This window comes from Cydia splendana, chromosome 22, assembly GCF_910591565.1.
Source record: "Cydia splendana chromosome 22, ilCydSple1.2, whole genome shotgun sequence".
Lineage (NCBI taxonomy): Eukaryota > Metazoa > Arthropoda > Insecta > Lepidoptera > Tortricidae > Cydia > Cydia splendana.
Genome location: NC_085981.1, coordinates 6327838 through 6349876, shown reverse-complemented (window position 1 = coordinate 6349876; position 22039 = coordinate 6327838). Strand labels below are relative to the sequence as shown.

At 36.0% G+C, this 22039-nt stretch overlaps 1 protein-coding gene and 1 long non-coding RNA gene across 2 annotated transcripts in view; one reads left to right on the top strand and one right to left on the bottom strand.

Annotated features, from left to right (window-relative positions):
• Positions 1-22039, top strand: part of LOC134801520 (catenin delta-2) — a 95425-nt gene that overhangs the window by 32182 nt on the left and 41204 nt on the right. The gene's annotated exons all lie outside the window — the stretch shown is intronic.
• On the bottom strand, positions 12173-13284 carry LOC134801528 (uncharacterized). The gene is made up of 2 exons (XR_010145674.1): positions 13104-13284; positions 12173-12742 (listed from the first exon to the last, which is right to left on the bottom strand). It is a non-coding gene; the product is annotated as an uncharacterized LOC134801528 (long non-coding RNA).

Sequence of the window (22039 nt, the reverse complement as noted above, 5' to 3'; positions counted from 1 at the left end):
TTGCAACAAATCGGCAGGCATTGTGCCTATTTTGTGTGAATTACAGATTAGCGCTAGCCACGCTAACCTCCTCAGTTCTTCCACGAAATTGAGTTATTAAAAAATATTTTATTTTTACTTGCTTATTATATTAGTCATCAAAATCAAAATGGCGCCCTCACTTTAATAAACTAAATTTTAATACCTGTCTAAAGCCCCTCTCAACATTGTCTAGCTCTTGCTACTAAAGCTAGCCTAGTTTCCGAAGCACTGAAGCCTCCTCCAGACAGAACATTATTTGGACTTACTCCGGCAAAACGAAATCCCGTCCACATTACCTTTTCCCGTATTAGGTTAGGCGGTATTCAGCTTTTAATCGACTTTGATCAAGCTTGCGTTTCGTTTTAGATTGGGAGTGGAAAGTTAACGATTTTAAACTGTTAATGACTTAATGAGAAACCATTTTTAAAGAGTTTAGATATCATAGATATGTACATGTATTAACTACTAATCCCTTGAAAAAATCACACCAAAATGTTTGTTTTCCAAAGCGTCGAAGATATTCCTCACATCGCGCGCTAAGTCGGTCGATAAAGTCGCGTAGGTTTGTTTTCCTGGCGAAAAGAGACCACATTGCTAAATATAAAAATGGCATATTCTCTCATTTGATTCTTCATCATCTCTTTGATCACAAGGATGGTGTCTACAGCTAGCCTCACACTACTTCGGAGATAATTTCTTCATTGATGATTTGATTAAACATGATTAGGTACACAGGTCTCCACCACAGAAAATGTTTGTTTTATCAATATGATAAGGAATTCATTCTGTCTGGTACAATACAAAATGAGGACGAACTTAGCCAACGTTTTTTGCGAATACATTTAGACCTAACCCATCTAATGTATGATAAAAATAACCGTTTAAATATATTTGAAAGAGCCTGAGTCGGATATTATGGTATGCCGGTGGGCTCTTGATGAATCAGAGTGGAATATCCGGATTTAGAGTTCAGAACGGTAGGACAACGGGGACAGGGTATTACTCGTAAAGCACTTATCTGGCTATCCTATTTGGATATTGTTTTTATTGCTGTTTATTTTTAACCCCCAACGCAAATCCCTACTAATATTAAATTGCGGAAGTATCTGTACGTCTCCCTGTCTGTTTCAAAGATGAAATCTGACTCAAGTAAGTTTATAATCTAGGTAAACATGACTTGAACACGGTATCAAACCGCAATGCAAATAACCAACGATAATCTCGAGACAATGATAACTTTCAACAGAATCACGTAGTCGATAAAAATTGCAAGAACCTCACTTATTCAAAGATTTCACGAGGAAATGCACATCCCTGATAAGATAACGGCCCATCGATCGATACTAAATCGATTAGTCATCCGATACTGCCATTGTCCCTATTCAGAATTATTGCGCGATCGTTGACGAGTAGAATTACTAATAGAGCCACTGTAAAGTGACCTCTAGACAAAGCTCGGAATCCGGTAAAATTTCCAAACCGTTATCATGTATTTGTGTTTGTGCGTAAAACCTTTTCATTTCGGTTTGTTCGTTACTTTTAAACCGGTTTTAGGGAAACATTTCCATATAGTTTTTGTCAGATTAACCTGTTTAGAACAATTGAAACCGGTTTATTCCTAAGCGCGATGTCTCCGTTTACGTGGCACACTACCGGCCACCGGCTCGGCGAATAAACCTATTTGTTTAATAATAAAGTTCTTAAAACTATCGCATTTTATGATAAATCGGAGTAAAACTGAAATAAACCGGTATTTACCGCTATTTTACAAGCTTTTATTTAGTTTCACCTGACCGTTGTCTGTAATCAAATCTTGCAAGTTAAATTTGATCCACTTCCCGGTTTCCGATTGAGCTGAAATTTTGCATATATACGTAAGTCGGGTGACAATGCAATATTATGGTGTCATCGAGCTGATCTGATGATGGATACCAGAGGTTACCATAGGAACTCTGTGATAAAACAACGAAACCTAATTGTGTTTGGGGTTTTTAGAATTGTCTCAGTGAGTATTAATTGCCTGTGGAAAGAAAAGTACAGTCAGCGATAAAAGCTTGTACCAAAAATGAAATTTTTGCCATAAACTTATTTAAACCGGTTTCAAACATTGATTCCGATGCGTAACAACTATGCGTCATATTAGAGCGCTTTTATGCTGACTTTTAAAAACCTACCTGGCCTTTACTCTGTAAGCGATTATAATGCTTGCGAGTATAATACCTTATTCTTATACAATAAGTCACATAATTAAACGAGTCTTCACGCAGAAATCGGCAGTGTTCGCCTTTAGTTAACACTGCTATTATGATGCCAGATAATAACTTCGCATAAATTCTTTGTTAGTGTATTAAGGAGTTTGTTATTCTTTTCAATATTTTTAAGGGCGCTGGATTTTTTATTAGGTCTGTTACATAATACATCGTAATTGGTTAACTATCTCTATGGGAGGTGGAATTTAGCTCGCTCGTAAGGATCGAGGTAAACATTTTCTGAAGTGGTTCACCGGGAATGTCCCCGATTGTAAGTAGGTACTTACCATCATATTGGCTTCAACCCATAGTATCGTTTTCATCTCCAGTGAAGAAATTATATTGACATGAAGCCAGGGCCTTAAAGACTAAAGTACAGTCAGTAGCAGACGCCTTCACAGGCTAAGAGCTAAAAAGGCTCGTGTCATGCGCCTCTATTGTAAAGATCGTGTGGGCTTTCTTTGCTCTTTGTCCGTGTAGATTAATTCCACTGACTGTACATAATTCTGTAATCAAAATTGCTGTACTTATTTAGCGATTACATTTACACCATTGTCCAACAAAATATGAAGAGAAGACCTTTAGTTAGACACGGAATAGTATTTTATACAATAGTGATATAATAGAGAGCTTTTCAGTCGAGTACCGTGTTTAGCCCACGAAGCGAGGGACGACATCGCACGTCATACTATTTGACAGCTGTCAACTTCCAGATAACTAAATAATGTGACGCACCGGTACAGAGTGGCACCATAGACATGCACAAAGCTAATAGAGTCCGTTCGGGAAGAGAAGAGTCGTGTAATGTATTGGGCCCCATACATTCCAAGATTAATCTCTTTCCGCACCACTGTTCATACTAGCTACCTAATGCATTATGTTACTTTAACAATTGCCTGTGTGTATTATTTTTACCCACCGGCTGAACATAAATTAAAAATTATCAGATCCTCATATCCCAATTAAAAATGTCTGGCCCTAACATCGCGATGACTTGAAGTGAGACAGACAGTAGAAACTGGGCTGCACTTTAAATCCAACTGCAGGCGAAATGTGGGTCACTTTGAGTGCAAGTTTACTATTACTCTAACCGCAGGCATCAGACATCATATTTCTCTAGATCTAGACTCGAGTGAGGACTGAAATTGTTTTAAGAATTATTTATGGAACATACACAGAGAGATATTATCAGCGAAGCGCTGGTGGCCTAGCGGTAAGAGCGTGCGACTTTCAATCCGGAGGTTGCGGGTTCAAACCCCGGCTCGTACCAATGAGTTTTTCGGAACTTATGTACGACATTTCATTTGATATTTACCAGTCGCTTTTCGGTGAAGGAAAACATCGTGAGGAAACCGGACTAATCCCAATAAGGTCTAGTTTACCCTCTGGGTTGGAAGGTCAGATGGCTGTCGCTTTCATAAACACTAGTGCCTACGCCAATTCTCGAGATTAGTTGCCAAGCGGACCCCAGGCTCCCATACTTGCAGAAGGATGTATCTCCATAGAAAATATTCGTCAGTTAAGACCTTTGAATACTAAAGTTATAATGCTCCAAATGTCTTTATTAAGAGCAATTTGCGAGCAGTCATTACATTACCAAAGTGCTCGCATCACTTAATATAGCATTTTATAATTGTACTAATGGATTTAAGAGAGCAGATGAGAATTTCACCGATGGTCTTGATGATTTTTGTAAGCTTTATTAAACTTGTAATGTTTTGATACTCTTAGCTCAAATCTTGGCAACATTGACTTTGTTTTGGCATACTTATACGTAATTGCAATACCAATGTAATACTTATGCCTGATGATAGTGATGATGAAGAACGAAAGTTACCGAAGGAAGGCTATATGAACGTAGGTACCACTAAAACAACGTACCTTAAAGTATCGTCTTGACGAGTAGTCAAAGCGATACCACTAGATGTGACAAAATTGACAATTTGTCACAGTCCTGAGGACAACCGCGAACATCGAAAATCGAAATTACGTTGTAGCCTCTCTGTCACTTCTGAATACTCGATAGCGAAATTTAGATTTTCGAGTGCCATTAGAATGCCAGACCAAGTTGGACATACCCAGGTAACAGTTAAGTAACAAGTCGCTAACATAAATGGCATAACGGCAGCGTCAGTCGTTCCCATGCTTGAGTTTTCCAACCACTGCACGCGTGATTATAAAGCTGTGGTGTTCTTTGATTAATTAACTTTCAATAAACTTAAGCGTGTAGCAATATTTTGCCAAGATAGTTTCCATTAGACCGATTACCGACTTGATTGTTTGACACGGATCCACAGCGCAGTTAACATTTGAGGAGCAACACTGCAACAGTAACTAAATAGGTAAGTTACCTCATTTTACAGTGTTGCACAAAAGTTAACTGCAGTGTAGATGCACCTTAAGTATTACCGATTGTCGTCTAGGCTACGCAATTCGCAGTTTCTATAGTACATGATTATCCGAAGTGAATAAAGATTGTGACTTAAAGCTTACCCCGTAATAAACGGATTCTTTTGATATTCGCAATGTATAACTGTTTCCATTTTCCCGACTCGAAACTTTGTTATACCTCCGCTTAATCGGTTTAGTGCCGTTCGTGTAAAAATGGCACAGTAAAAACAAACTTTCCCCCTTTGTATTATATTTTAGGATAAGCTCTGCGAGTTAGGCACGCTGAGGGTTGAAAACGTGTTCAAAATTACGATCTACTCGTAGAATATATGCAGGGATCTTTATTCGCGATCTTGAGATTTTTACAAATAGTTGCGATGTATTTCTATATAATGCTCATAATCGAAGTCGTGATGGGCTGGGCTTGTAGGTTGTACTTTTGAGTTTATTGGAGTGATATAGTCTTCATTGCAGGGAAACATTGTAAGAAATCGGACTAATTCCAACAAGGTTTACTCTATCCTTTAGGTAGAAGGTAATTTTGGTCAGCCTTAACAAGTTCCTATCGGAAATTTGTAAAGCAAGTAAAGTAAATCAAACTAGTTGCGATATTCTATGAATCTAGTCTATAGTGTCTAAACCAAAGATAATTGAGTAGATAGAGGCTTATTGTCATAGTAAAATTTGTAGACACAATAAATTTACTGCCATCTTTCGACACAGAATTAAAACTTATAGAACGCCGTATAAGTATGACTTTGACCCATTATTCTTTCACTGATATTTGTTAAGATTGTTAAATATCAAACGGTGTCGGTGTACAAGAGTATAGGCAAAAGGTATGGCGCCATCTTTTCGACCATACATTTTTCTTGATTTTCCGAGGCACGTTTTTTTCTTAGACTTTATTTATCTTATACACTTCATGGATCTTTCTCTAAACAAATTAAATTATTGTCAGATGCTTTCTTGGAATTACTTAATATGACTTAATTAGATTTTATCTGCCATAAAAGTGAAAGATCCACCTCGCTTTTTCGTCTTTATCTTCCTACGAGATGCGAGTATGTCAATGCTCTTAAACAAATTAAATCCAACTCGCAACTGAAAGTCCCAACTTCTCCAAAGTCCCAAGTTATATCCGAATTGTATAAAACATTGAGTGGGCCTCTACCTGCTTTTATTTTTGCCGATAAATTATAAACGAAATACAATTACGGAATCCCCGTCGGTCCACGCGAATCGTAAATATTTAATTTTTGCTGCTTTTAATTGTTGCATTGTTATTATACTGAAAAGAACAAAAAAACCTTTGACACGTATTGTGGCTTCTGTACAAAATACAGACATCTGAAATAAATACAGACATGTTTAATAGGACGAGGTGTCCAAAAATATCTGACACTACTTTATTTGCAGAAGCATATGAACGTGCTGAACATGAAATTTTACGTGCTTTATCATATCAATATTATCAATACCGAACGAAGAGGTACTGAGCATGGCAGGAGAGAAGAGATGCCTGTTAGACACAATAGCTAACAGAAGGGGCAAGATAGTTGGCCACCTGATACGGCACGACAGTTTCTTTTTAAACATCCTGGAGGGCAAAATTGAGGGGAAAAGACGCAGAGGAAGGCCCAGGCTCACATATCTCAGCCAAATAAAAGATAGTTTCTGTCGTGTCGTACGAGGGAGTTAAAAGGCTGGCCCGGCAAAGAGAAAAGTGGCGATTACTCCACCGGCAAGAGCATAGCTCTTAAATATTGATGATGATGATCATATCAATGTCATATGTTACCGCTAGCCACTGTACAGTTCGCAGCTGTGTTAGCTGTGTTGCTAGACTTGAATTTCCTTTACAGTTCCTTTCTCCTTTATCGGGAGTATGCACTCTTTACTTTTTTATAAAGTAAAATATACAAGAGCAATTTATCCATGTAAAAACTAAAAAACTGCATTATTTTGATTATGGTACACATCACATCACTTCTTGCGTAAAGTTCGCGTGTGAACAATAACTGACACTCGCGCTGAAGATGCAATCGTGGTAAGTTTCGTGAATGGAAACTGGAGTATGCAGAGAATCTAAGTGGAAATTGAAATACTTGCAGCGAGATTCTCGGTAAAATGAGCATTAGAATATACTCTTCAAGTATTCACATTTACATCCCTGTGTTACATAGCATAGTGATCAGTAGTTTACAATTTAATATAGCGTGTTGAGATAGAAATGGAATGAACTTCCAAGGAAATGAATTTCCGTATGAGACGTTCCAAGCTTTTGTGTGCGACTTCGTCTTTTATACAAACTTCTGCTGCACGATTCCGGGAGAAAAGGTTCATATCTTCCTATGTCCTTCTCCGGGACTTAAACGGCCCTCATGTGATTAATTGTCTCACGTGCGTTTACAAACACGATAGAAGAGATTGGGAATTACAGTGACACTAGTCACTATCACATCAGCAGATCACCTTAGCCGTTAAAACGTAACAGACATAGAAAAAAAAAACAACGGGTTGCACTCCGGGAGTGCCGGCAGAAGTGAAAACTCAATGACATTGTAACAGTTTTTCGATCAGGTCACGTGTCCGTCTTACGTCTTACGAATCTTACGGTCACGTGACCTGTCGCGAGTATCATTTTTTCCCCATCACAAAAAGTGCACAGCGCCGCTAAAGAAGTTTTCACTTCAAAAGTTTATTTTGCGGTTATAATGTTAGATTCTTGCTAGATCTCTAGTATCTGGGGTATTACCGCAAAAGCAATCGTTTTTCTACATCTACTATTTGAAAGTCAACAGGTTTTTCTTACCTTGATTACTCTTTTCAGTACAAGCCTCTTGGAAACCTTTTCACGTTGCTCGGCCCCGTCCTAACAAATCAATACAACACAGTCCTTCCATAAAAAGAATCCTATCGATTTAGCCACACATTACCTATTTTTAGCTGAAATACCGTAACGGAGATCTCGAATTTGCAAACCGGTCTTGCCCATTCGTGCAAAAAGCGGAAACGCTCGCGTGAAATATAGGTGACCCTCGTGTATTGCAATTTCATTTAAATTAGGTTAGGTCTCGGTTTGGGGTCACGTGTACTCCATTGTTATTAGTGTTTTGTTCCCCCAAACGACGAGGGCTAATAGCTCTTACTAACTCCTATCACCCGTATGCTCCAAATTGAATCTTCAGTCGTACGGAACAGGGATGAGTTTTGTACAAACCTGGCGGAATGTGATGCGATGTTGTCGGTTACGTGTTCCAGTTTTCGATTAATTTACACGTTTTTTTTTGGTCGATCCGGTTACCGGTTTGTTAACGGAGTTGACGTTTTTATATTGGCTATTAGTCAAAATGTATCAAATGCTTATTACGAGTGGGATCTACGATGCGGCAATCGAATCTCTCTTTTTCCATTTTTGTATTGTGAAAATTCTTCCAAAAGTGGTATTCAATTTTAATTAAATCCAGAATTATTGAGCAGTAGCTACTCTTTTTGTGAACAAGCGGTTTGCTATAATGGTTTAGGCTCCAGTCCAAAGAAGGCATATTTACCCTATTTATTACCTTGTAGGTTTTCACACACGGATACTATTTCTACTTATTAAACGATGACTACAATCGATCTGCAAGTCACGTTCAATCAAATTGAATCGCTGTTTCCGTTTGGATGACCCTTAGGAAGTTGGAAGTTTCATCTCGGCAATATTAGCCGCCAATCTCATATTGAACCGATATTGTTTTGGAAATATGTAGCTTCAGCTAGAAGAACGCAAGAAGTTTTCAACCTTGCGTTTCCGTACTTTCCGTAAACCAAAATGTCGACCGAGATCATATTACCATCTCTTTCAATCCTGCTACGATCATGCAAGTGTGAATGAGAAGTTTTATTACCCCGCCGGTCGGCAGTTAGGTTTGTGCATTGTATAGGTAGAGCGAGCCAGACACCATCAGAGAATGACATTACCAGTAAGGCTGCGGTCTGCTTGCACACGCCGTCCGCGACTGCCACCCGCTCGCGACCGACGGCATCCAAATGCGATGTGGTCTGGTCACCCACCACACGCGACGTCCACTTTTGACGGATCAAGGTCACCCGCGGACGGCGACCGTCGTTCAATCATAGCAATACGGCGTATATCTGCCGCGGCGTCTATTGTAAGTAAAATACATTACGTAGATGATTGATTACCAAAGAAAAGCTGAACTACTTATGAGTTTGCGCAGTCTAATAGTGATCGTATGACATGTCTTGCAAGATAGAGTGTTTTGCGGTAGGGTCAAGCAGATCAGGCACCTGGCAGGTGTGTCAGTAGCTTGTCGTGACGTTACGGCACGCTGTCCGTCGCGGGTGGCGGGTGGTGTTATAAGCAGACCGTAGCCTAAGTAATAACCTCACTATTGACAGAGTTGTGATAGCTCCTTAGTATAATGACGGGATCTGATTCAAGTGAATTACTTTTAAAGTCTGTTCGGAAAGAGAAGAGTCGTGGAATGTATTGGGCCCCATACATTCCACGACTCTTCTTTTTCCGCACAGATTCTACACAATTTCAGAGCGGAAATCATTTCACATAATCGCCACTTACTGTCAATTGATGCTTTGAACCGGTAGACGTAAAATCATCGGTTATTGATTGATATTATTTTTAAATTGAAAGCCCGTCATGTCAGCGTCCGCGTCCCAGGGTCGTTAAACATAATTTACCCATTAAATTACGTACGTAATTGATATTAATTAAACGTGTGTTAATATGGGGACTGCTTACGAGTAAATTGCTATTTTGTTGAGGATATTTTGGTTAATTAAGGGACCCACTGATTAACAGTCAGTCCGCCGGACGGTATCGGCCTGTCACTTGTTCGGAACTGTCAAATTTTTGTTCTAACTGACAGGCCGATACCGTCCGGCGGACTGTTAATCAGTGGGCCCCTTAATTAAACTTGTCAGAGGATACTGTTTATACTGTTTGCTCATTGTAATTATTTTGTTAGGTCTATTCATCATCATCATTGGCCACATCATCTGTTGTAGGTAGATGTTATTAGTTGCGGTTGTAAAAAAAACACGGCAGATATAATATATCGGCAGATACCGTAAGATACGGAACTTGTGTGGGTTTACGGGGTCCTGCATCGCCGTCGATGGCTTAGAGTCCTACAGCAGCGCGGCATTTCTTGCTACATCGATCGCACACAAAACGCGAGTCCGCTGGAGGTGGTATTAGAGCACGATGAAGACTTTTATGCTTTAGGTTCTCAACTCAGTCGTCGTCATGTTTTGATGTTCCGACTTTAATGTCGTGACGCCATTCGGGTCTCATCTCGGCGCCTTTCTCCCAATCGTCGGTCCGAATACCAAAACTGTTCGTGTCCCGCTTACAGGAGTCCTTAAATCGTAAAGTTGGACGCCCAACTGGTCTCTTTATGTCCGCTATCTGACCCAGCAGTACCTTTCGTGGTAGTACCTTTAAATACCTAATTAATAACCACACTTTTCAGTGGACGAGGCAGTCTGTCTAAATTAAGTATGCGGTGAAATACATTTGGAACCACCATAAACGTTATAATCATATAATTTGATGACTACAGTGATATTAGCAAAAGCTGTATAATACACATCTAAGTATTTAGTTTAGACTCTTTGATGAACCGTGTTGCTTACCATTTTGTCAAAATTAACAAATATTGAGCGGTGGTTAAAATAGAGGCAACATTTTAACCAGAATCAAGGCAAAGTCTTTGAACCCGAAAACTATATTTTTTTTTATTAAGAATTATACGTGAACATTACAAGTTACAAGGGTCTCGATTTAAACGAGTCCTTATTCATCCCAATACGACGGAAGCGAGTTTGTTTGTACCAAACAATCTGTCCGATCATAACTCACGGCCTCCAAGTAAACCCGAGGGATGTGCTACATACGCTTGCGTGAGCTGCATGTATATGTATATTTAGCCGCGGGCTAGTATTATCTATTGTTCTGAAACTATTAAGAAGACCTCTATACAGATATGGATGGTGGCTGAAATAGGTCAGCATGTTATTAAAGACTTATTATTTTAATAAGTCAGTTACTCATTTATTAACTCATTCCAGGTTGAAGTTGATCTACACTGTTAAAAATATTCAGGGAATTTTACATAATTTTAGGGCAACTTTCGTTGCCCTAACTTTTCTGTATTTTTACATAATTATGTAATTTTACAAGGCGTATGTAATTTTACATATCGACCTGATTTCATTATTATGTAATTTTACATTTATGTAATTTTACATAATCAAACAAATTGACGGTTATGTAAAATTACATTTATGTAATTTTACATAATCATACTGTCAGATATGTAAAAATCTCACTTATGTAATTTTACATAATCTGTAAAATCTTATTTATGTAATTTTACATATCCGCAAAATTTCACTTACGTACTTTTACATTTTTTTCGGTAATATTACAGGGTAATTGTGTGTTTTGTTACAAATTTCGTATGTATAAATACATAAAGTTTGTGTATTAGTAATGATTTTTATGTATGATTACATTTTATTCAGTAATATTACCGAATTATTATGTATTTTGTTACAGATTTCGTGTGTAAAATTACACCAACTTAATGTATTATTAATGTTTTTTTGAGTATTTTTACTTTTTATTCGGTAACATTACACAATTATTATGTGTTTTGTTTCAGATTTCGTATGTAAAAATACATTAAGTTTTTGTATTATTAATGATATTTTATGTATATTTACATTGTATTTGGTAATATCACAGAAGTAATATGTGTTTTATTACAGATTTCGTATGTGAATTTACACAAAGTACATGTATTATTAATGATTTTTTTAATTATTTTTCCTTTTTATTCGGGAATATTACCGAATTATTATGTATTTTGTTACAGATTTCGTCTGTAAAATTACACAAACTTTATGTATTATTAATGTTTTTTTAAGTATATTTACTTTTTATTCAGTAATATTACAGAATTATTATGTGTTTTATTACAGTTTGCGTATGTGATTTTACCACAAACTTTATGTATTTTTAATGATTTTTAAGTATTTTTCCATTTTATTCGGTAATATTACTGATACAATTTATGTATTTTTACATAAGAAAACTGTGATTTTAAATATGGGCAAGGTAAAATTACTTGTTGTTTGTGTATTATTACCTGTAAAATTAGGTAATATTTCATGTTATTAGGGGATATTTTTCTGTAAAATTCAATACAAATTCTGTACATTTACGGTAATTCTCCGGATTTAGTTATTAACGATTAGTTAGTTTTTTTTCTTATGTATTTTAATTAATGCAGACTGCATTTATTAAAATACATAAGAAAACAAACACCAACTTGCCAATAGCAAAATCCTGAGAATTATCGATAGCATGACTTTAGGAAATATCGCCTAATAACATGTAAAAGGAACTAATTTTATTAGTCATAATATACAAACAACAAGCAATTTACAGTTTGGAGGTTATTTAATAAAAAACAAAATTACAAAGAAATAAATTTATTGATTTTCACACACTAAATTTATAGAGCACACGCGTACATACACGTCTACGTGCATATTATTATTATTTATTCTGTGACAGAGTACAAAAAGTAGAAGACATATACGACACTATAAATTATATCTTATGTGCTTCTTATGAATTAGTCTTATAAAAGTTTCGGTTAATAAGGCCTATGTGAATCTAATGCGTGAAACCTATACCATTTCAAGTAACGAATTGTCTGAAAATGTTTGTTACTGACATTAATTATAGTTCGTTTTTTTTAGCATTAGAAAGAACTTGCAAGAAGGTAAGCGATCTTGACATATCTTTTAATTGAAAAACGCTTTTTAAAAATCAAAAACTATTACTTATGACTTCCTTCTTCAGGATTTATTTTAAAAATATACATTTGTATAAATTCTAATGTGTTTTGACAGTCCACTGGATATTCCATATTCAAGTTGAAGTAAGCCGCCATCAATAGTTGTAACGACGCTGGCAGACTCGCAGTTTCGGTAACAATCGTTTTTTCTACCAGCAAGTAATATAATTATATTTTCATTATCTGTGGACAAAAAATATAATGGTTAAAATAGGTAATATAATAGGCTCCCAAATTTAATACCTCCTCCTCAAATAAAATAATTTATCGTATTACGTTAAGTGGCACTACTAGTGAGTAAGGGTACAAGTCTCGGGCAGCGCAGTTTTAAAAGGGTGTAAGTTCCATGCCCCTTTTACAACTAAGCTGCGCGACACTTGTACCCTTTTTTCACTAGGGCCACAGGTTTATTCAATACATTTACGTTTTAACACTGTATGTTTCATATAGATTATATTATGATTAATTATAAATTATATGAAACATACAGTGTTATGCTTCGCAGGTAAGGCATTTTATCATTGTAATAATAATTAAGTCTCACCTAAAAATACAATGTTAGGCGCAGCTATTTCGGATAGCTCTGCAACTTGAACCCTGGTTAATGGTTCCTGGAAAAGAAAAAGTTAGTAAGATTAGTAAATGGAACTACTATATTTAGGATGGAACCTCATCTGGAAGAAAATGGATTATGAATTCTATCTTCATATCAGCAGGGTTCAGCATCAGCTCAGAACCGCATCAAAATCGGTTCAGCCAAACGCGAGATAATCGCGAACAAATATACATATATACGGGTCAAACTGAGTACCTTTTTTTTTGAAAGCGGTTAAAAAAGGTACCAACCTTTTTCCTGAAAACGTCACAAATATACATATAACGAACTTACTAAGTTTTGTGGCAGGTTATTAGCTACTATTTGATACAGTGCAGGCATTGCAGTTTCCTGGCGCAGCTCATCAATTTTACAGAGTCTAAAAGTAAGCTTACTAAAGAAACTGTTTCATGTCACGTCTATTGCTAAATGCCTACATAAAATTAAAGATGGCAACTACTACCAGGGGCCCGTTTCTCAAAAGCTTGTAGTTTGTAATACAAGTGGAAGTTCCTTCCTAAAAACAGCTGTCAAAATCGCTGTGTGACACAAAAAGTGTGACATCCACTTGTATTACAAGTTACAAGCTTTTAGAAACGGGCCCCAGCACTCAAGACATTTTTATCTACAGATCATTTAAAACAGTAATATGTTTATTTTTATTTCTAGAAATAAACAATTGAAACCAGTGCGCGTGAGTTAACTCAGTAGTCAATTTGCTAGAAACCGGCATTAATATGTAGTGATCGGTAACAAAGTTTTAATTTCATGGCAGTATGGCAGAGTTGCATTAAAGGAAAGTAACAATTTTGAAGGAGACAGTAAAATAAGGTTCATTAAAATTATTGGTAATGGTTAATAACCTTTATATGAACGCTGCCATGAAATTAGAATGTTGTAACCGATCAGGCGATCACTAATAATTAATATGTTAAACAAATTTCTGTATGTAAGTGTGACTTTTCAAGTTAGCGCTATGTGGTACAATGTAATTAAATATTTGCTTAATAGAGTCAGACCGTGAAAAGTCTGCAGCGATTTTGATAGCCCACGCAGTGCAAGTGTCATTTTAAACGTCAAACTTCTATGAAATTATGACGTATAAATAACACTTACACTGCGTGGGCTATCAAATCCGCTGCAGACTTTTCTTGGTGCGACTCTAATTCCATTCACATAGATAGGGTATAACAAGTTTGTATGTATTTACATAGAGGTATATCTGCACAAATAGATCTAATTAAGTGACAGAAAATAGGCCTCTATCTACAATCTACATATCTAATTGGATACTGTTTAGCAAAAATTTTAATATGTCAAACCACATTGATTTTGCAATATGTCAACTTCAAGCGTCAAATTTTTAAATTGACATCATACTGCACAATAAATGTGGTTTGAGTCAGCACATTAATGCTTAACAGTAGGTATCCAATTATAGTCTATTCTACAATACACTACATTCTACAATTACACAAAAAATATTTCATTACGAAAAGTCAAATTAATTTAGATTTACTCACCTTTTTCATTTATATTTTTTATAGTTGGGTCCATTATTGGAACAGCTTTCTTGATTGTTTGGTCTACTGACCAAATTTTAATAACGGGCATGTTTTACTGTGAAAGAATAACACAATTTATTAGTGTTGGTGACTATTTAATTAACCTACAAAATCAAGGATGTACTAATATCGTTTTACATTTAGATGTACTTAGCTAATAAATACTTACATTTTTTTAAGTACACAATTTTACCAATAATTGCTGACATTGGTACATATAAATAACATCGTAAGTTTTGTTGTTTCCAACTTTGATGCTGTAATTCACATTAAGGGCTTCCCTGGAGCCAATGAATGACCTATCTGAATCCCTTAGTTTTCTAATATTTTTTTGTATCTTATCATATGGTAAAGTTGAAAAGAATTTATGTACGAAATAGGTATCATTTGATATTTACCAAGTTTCCTAGTTTCCCCTCTGGGTTAGAAGGTCAGATGGCAGTCGCTTCTGTAAAAACTAGTGCCTACGCCAATTCCCGGGATTAGTTGCCAAGCAGACCCCAGGCTCCCATGAGCTGTGGCAAAAAGCTGGGATAGCGCGAGGAAGATTTATTATCATAGGGTAAAGTGCCCTATTACCAGCCACCTGCATTAATCGTTGAATAACTTTTATAATATGTCCAAAACTACACGGAACGTTTGTATGTATACACGGTGTAACATGAGGAAACCGAATAACTTTAACCACGCATTTCTGAGGTCAAAAGAAAGAAAAAATGTAATTTAGAGTTTAGGTATACTTCGCCAAAAAAAAAATTTTTGTTGTTGTTTTGTTTTTTCAATTTTTTGAATGTATTTGTACATAAAAAATAAATGATTTGATGTTGATTGGTAAACTTTTCACTTAAAATTGATTTTTACATTTTTTTTTCGTAAAACCTACTTTTTGCAAAGTGTTACTTGTCACTTTTTGACATCTATCAAGAAGGATATTTAGACTACGTCCCATAGCAGCAACATCACCATCAAAAAGGTCTTTTACACTGTGTAACAATGAAAACTTGTTTTTTATTATTAATATTATCTCTGAAACTAGGCGAATTTCAAAAAGTTTATAGGAAATTTTTGTCTCTAAATATGATCAGGAATACGCTGTTAAAATTATTCGGTTTCCTCATGTTACACGGTGTATTTGTCCGCGATTATCTCGCTTTTAGCTGAACCGATTTTGATGTGGTTTTCAGAAAAGTGTTTGTTACATTCTGGAGAAGGTATTAGTATACATAAAGCTGAGCTGATGCTGAACCCTGGCCGTACCTAGTGGAACTAGAAAAGACAAAACTGTGGAAATATACAATTGGACAGCGCGGCAATGCCGCCAGCCTTCTTGGCACCCTGCCCAAAGGCACAGAGCTGGAGCCAGGTTTTTATTTATAATTTTAGTTTATGTTGTAGTTGTAGCTTTATGTAGTTTTTAATTACATGTAGTTAATAATTTTTTGTAACATTTTTGCTGTGACTTATTTTTTTAATAAAAAGAGACGTCATGATCGATTACCTTTTTTCTAATTGGGGCATTTTACCCTATCCCATAATAATAAATAAATAAAATAAAATCCCATATTTACTTAAAATTTATTGAGAGGAAAACTAACTTTTTATCCCGCCAGGTGGGGGTGGCGAATTAGCGACTTTACCTCGCTTTGACATAAAAACTGTCAAACCACATACATTTTTGTAAGTTATTCTAAACTTGTACAATTTTCTCAATAATGCCTGAATATGTCTGACATGAATATTTGACATATTTATTTTTAGAGACGTCAAAGACGAACCCAAATAAATAGGTACCTACCTAGGTATTAATAACAGGGAAACGCACTAGGTCTTGAGTAAACGATTCATTCTTGGACTGAATGTACGACCGACGCTACCGTCCCCTTCGCGGGAATTCATCTTGATTTGTAAATTGTTTGTCATAATCAGACTATTGAGCACTCACCTACTCGTATATGGCTACCACCAGCCTCGACACCGACACCCCCCATACATCTCGCCTGCACTAACATGCGAGTACGAGCGAGATGCACAGAAAGCAAATGAACTTTGTCCTTACTTCACCTTGTGTATACTTTACACAATTACCCACCAGCCAGCACCACGCTTGTGTCAGTTGCTTAACCCAATTTTCCATCAGAAATACTATCTGTGAACATGATGTAAGAACACACACAGACAAAGGTAACATTTTAATAGTATATCACTATACTTTACATACTGTGCTAAAACTCTCATGCATATCATTCCTTGCTCCTAGTAAAAGTCATTTGAGATGAGTTAACAACACTTGACCGGGTAGTGGTCAGTTTTGTCCTTACTTCCTCTTGTGTAAACCCAACCAACTATAAGAAATATTAGCATCACACTTGTATTAGTTGTATCATATTCCATCACATTTACCATCTGTGAACATAATGTAAACACACACTCACAACACAAAAATAATACTTAGGAAACAGTTCATCTCCACAACTTTACATACCCCGTGGCAATTATACTTCCTATCCAAATCCAAGACAACAATATAATTTACTGAGCAGCAGTACATGGAATCATGCCGTCCTTGTCACACATTTTAGAGATATAATATTTAAAAAAAACAAGTTCGCACTGTCCCTCTCACTCGCTACGCTATCATCCCCCGCCATCCCACTCCGACACCGCTCCTCAGATACCCGTCATTACATGTTTTTGTGTTAGTCCGAGTCACACGTATTTTCGCCAAAATAGTGTTCCTCTAAATATCTGTGTGTGTGTTTCGATTGATGAAGTTAGGGTGAGTAATTTTAATATGTCTATTGAGCGCTGAATGATAATAATTATAGAATTAAAACATTATTTGTAATGCCGGCCGCCGCCGTACCCCCGAGCGAAAAATGAATGTTTTTTCGGCACGGCAAGTCTAGTCTCGTTTACAATTCTTGACATGGCTGGTATACTTTAATTTGTAATCGTATTTTCATTTAGCGTAATAAACTCATTACCTACGAAATCAACTAAGTAAGTAATCTTTGCATTCGTACGAAATCACTTGTTACAACTACCTTCGTTTTAGAATAAAATAAGTACGGAGCTATAAATAAATCACAAAATGACCTTTAACCCAGTTATATGACTAATCCAAAATCTAAAGGTTATAGTAATATGTAGATATTACTTACATTTCATGTTTTGAATATAAAATGGTACATTACTACTATGTAATGTTCGCTCAGTAAATTGTTTACGAATGCGAACACTATATTATTATATTATATTGACATGCTTTCGCCTACAGATTTTATATACTGTATACTAGTATACAAACCATATCTGAATTTAATAAACTTTATATAGGTATTTATACGCACTACGTAATCGTTTCAAGAAAACGGCCCTTACCATGTCCGATCTACCCTACCGTGTAATAAAAAAGATAGGTAACAATATTAATCCTTGCCGATTGGTAATAAGTGCTCATGAACGGTAGCAAATGTGTCTTTGTGCAAATATACATATTCTGTAACCAACAAGTTTAATTACCATCTTATGAAGATACCTACAGGTACCTACATTTATATGTAAAATGAAAAATTTCATTAAATACACAATCTACAAGATACTTGAAGAATAGTTTGACCGACTATTTAAAGTGTTTAATGCCAGTAACCGATGTATACAACCAGGACGCGCTATGCGTGCTCCGATACCGACATAGTGAATGGATCGTAACGTAAGGATTAAAACGGATTAGGTACTTCCTTTAATCGCACATCGCGGTATCGTCGAGTCTTGGGTCCAGTCGGTGTGGTCGCCTCCCTTTGCTCATCAGTTAATCTCCTGCTTTGTGATAACTAGACATTCTTGATTGACAGTATTAAGTACCAATGCTATAATAAGCTAAACATCACATAGCCAGTTATTAGTTACTTTCTACAATAGTACCTACTGTGTACGTGTAAACCTCATGAATGTGCATACATAATTTTTTTTAGACACTTGCAAATTATCAACTCAATGTAATTTTAGAATGAAATAAATCATGGACAGAGTATAGGTACTTGATTAGTGTAATATTATGGACTACGTCCAATAATAATACTGCGCTAGTACAATAGCGTCGAGGATCGTTAACCCATGCGTAAATCGTATCGGAAATATAAGTAAAACCTTCTAATGACAACTGGGATTCAGAATTTGGTAGTTTAAGTAGAGTGAGTACTTTACAAGCTTAGGTAAACTATGCAACAAGATGATCATCAAACAGGTAGGTACTCGGTATTAAACGTGTTACCAAATAAAAGTCAATGACAAAATATTGCACATTAATTAACACGTATAAATTAAAATTCATATCACATAAATATTTAGTTAAAAACGAGATTAAAAGCAAAATTTCTCCCAGTTTAATAGTGAAAAGGCTATCATTACTCCACAATCATTGTGTTGAGAGCTCCGCCTTCACAGCGTTGAGGTTATATTTGCCCCACTTTAACAGTGCAGAGGCTATCTTTACTCCACATTAATTGTGTCGAGAACTCCGCTTCAAGAGCGTTGAGGGTAAATTTGCCCCACTTTAATAGTGAAGAGGCCATCATTACTCCACAATAATTGTGTCGAGAGCTCCGCTTTAACAGCGTTGAGGCTAAATTTGCCCCACTTTAAAAGTGACGTGGCTATCTTTACTCCACATTAATTGTGTCGAGAACTCCGCTTTAACAGCGTTGAGGGTAACTTTGCCCCACTTTAATAGTGAAGAGGCCATCATTACTCCACAATAATTGTGTCGAGAGCTCCGCTTTAACAGCGTTGAGGCTAAATTTGCCCCACTTTAATAGTGACGTGGCTATCTTTGCTCCACATTAATTGTGTCGAGAACTCCGCTTTAACAGCGTTGAGGGTAACTTTGCCCCACTTTAATAGTGAGGAGAATATATTTACTCCACAGTAATTGTGTCGAGAGCTCCGCTTTCACAGCGTCGAGGTTAAATTTGCCCCGCATTAATAGTGACGAGGCTATCTTTACTCAACATTTATTGTGTTGAAGATTTATGATGATTATTGCGTAATATCTAAAACTACATAATAATGATTGACTCGCTCTTCGATTGCTTTGGTCATTTGGCTCATCGGTCGCTTCGCTCTTCGGTCGCTTCGCTCTGCGGATGCTACGCTCTTCGGTCGCTTCGCTCTTCGGATGCTACGCTCTTCAGCCGCTTCGCTCTTCGATCACTTCGTTCTTCAGTCACTTCGTTCTTCGGTCTTTACGCTCTTCGGTATTTTTGGTCTGCAGACGCTTTGCTCGTTGTAAACTGAGTCAAAGATATATAACGTTGCTCCACTGTAACAGTGTTGATGCCAATGTAATGTACTTGTCATAGTCTGTATCCAGATCTTTATTTTGACTCCACTTTAATAGTGATGTGACTGTGGCTTTACGTATGTGAAATACAGAGGAGATTTTAGTTATGTTGAAGTAATTTAATTGGTATTAATGCAGGCTAAAATCCTGGTAACAAAATGTACACAAACAGTGCTGTATGACGAGTGAACAATATATGGAAAGTGATATATGTAACCCTTTAAACGATTTTGCATTCAATATTTGACCTGCAGTCAAATATATACCATCTCAACGAGCCCAATTTACCTACACGTAACAAATCCAGTACGATTTGCTTACTGGTTATCTCGGCTCTAAACTTCAGGGGACCGTCGTCGCCGCAACTAACAAGGGCTGCGCCGTGGTTGATGCATACATCCCACGACGCGAAATCAACGCTGGAAACCTCAGCTGAAAACCAATATGCACAATTGTACAACCTTGCAACCAGAGTTAAATGCTGTAACCTGTTACATGAATCGCTTTCGCTAAATAGCTAGATTGACAATCGCAATAAAGGATTGATATCCTTAAACAATAATAAAATTTAATATTGTCATTAATTTAAATGCTCTAGGTTGTCATATTGTCTTGCTGTACAGTTATAATAGGGTATTTTCCTACTTTTTTTTGAACTGTCAAAACGGTTTGCTAATAATATGGAATTTACATAAAACATTTACATCGTGACGTCACGGTCAACTCACCTAATTTTTATATTTCTATCTGATTTATTAAATAGAACTTGTGTTTAAAAATAACTCCTATCTGTGTTTTTCTAATTATTGTTGGTTGTGTAGGTATCACAAGAATACTGTGCACGCTGCACAGTCTTATTGTAACGTTAAAAAATGTTACTATAAGTTACTCCTTGAAAGTTAAATTTCAAGTAAATGCCTTATATTTCGTTCACAAATATAATATCATAATTTAACACCTACCTACACTACAATCTACCAAAGTTTACTTACCACTTGTATCACGTGTAGTCGTCATCGGTCAGATACGTAAGATACGTAAAGAAAGACGACTTATTTATTAATAAAGGTAGTCTATCTATATATATTATTTCGCTATTTACATATTGTTTGAGAATGTGACTGTCTCATTTCACTCAAGGACAGAGAGAATCATACTATCTTTGTCTTACACTAGTACTAGTACCCAAAAGAAAAGGATGAGTATAGTTTTCCTGGTTGTTACTGACTGACAAATTGGTTTGACCAACTATATAAATCTATATTTTAAAGCTGAATTATAATTGAAAATTTGAAAAATGATAAGTTTCAAAACAATACCTACAGGATTTTCTACTAGTCGTTGTCCGGACTTAAGTCTAAAAGTATAGAAACTTGATTTCAATGACAACCTTGCAATGAAGAAAAATCTCCTTTACCCACATTTATAAGCTGTGTATAGAAGAGGGTATTTATTGTTGTATTGAATATTCATTGCAAAGTGTCATAAAGTTATATTTTAGTGTCAATACTTAAAAAGACACGCATTCATAGTTAAATCATAACGCATAAAATAATTACATCCAGTGAGTGGTTGGAAAAATCTAAATGATACAAAACGGCTTATTTATAAGTATAGTGTCTGACAGAAAACACACATCCTCAACCGTTGAAGTTATTATAATCTTGAAAATTAAAACATTGTATACTCGTATTTTAATGAAATTGAAATATCAATAATATAATGGGTCCAATATTGATTGAGAGCTAACTAAAGATTGAACACACCTTTCAATGGCGTAATGGTTTAAGTACATAAGCAATGGCAAAATTTTACATTTAAACAACTTACCAATAGGTATTACAATGTAACCAAAGAAAGTTTTATACCTACTTTTTTGTTTTTTACTTTCACCACAAAGGAATATTGATTCAAGTAATTTAAGAATAATAATTTAAGTTAGTTAATGACGCCCATCATTATAATATAATATTATTATG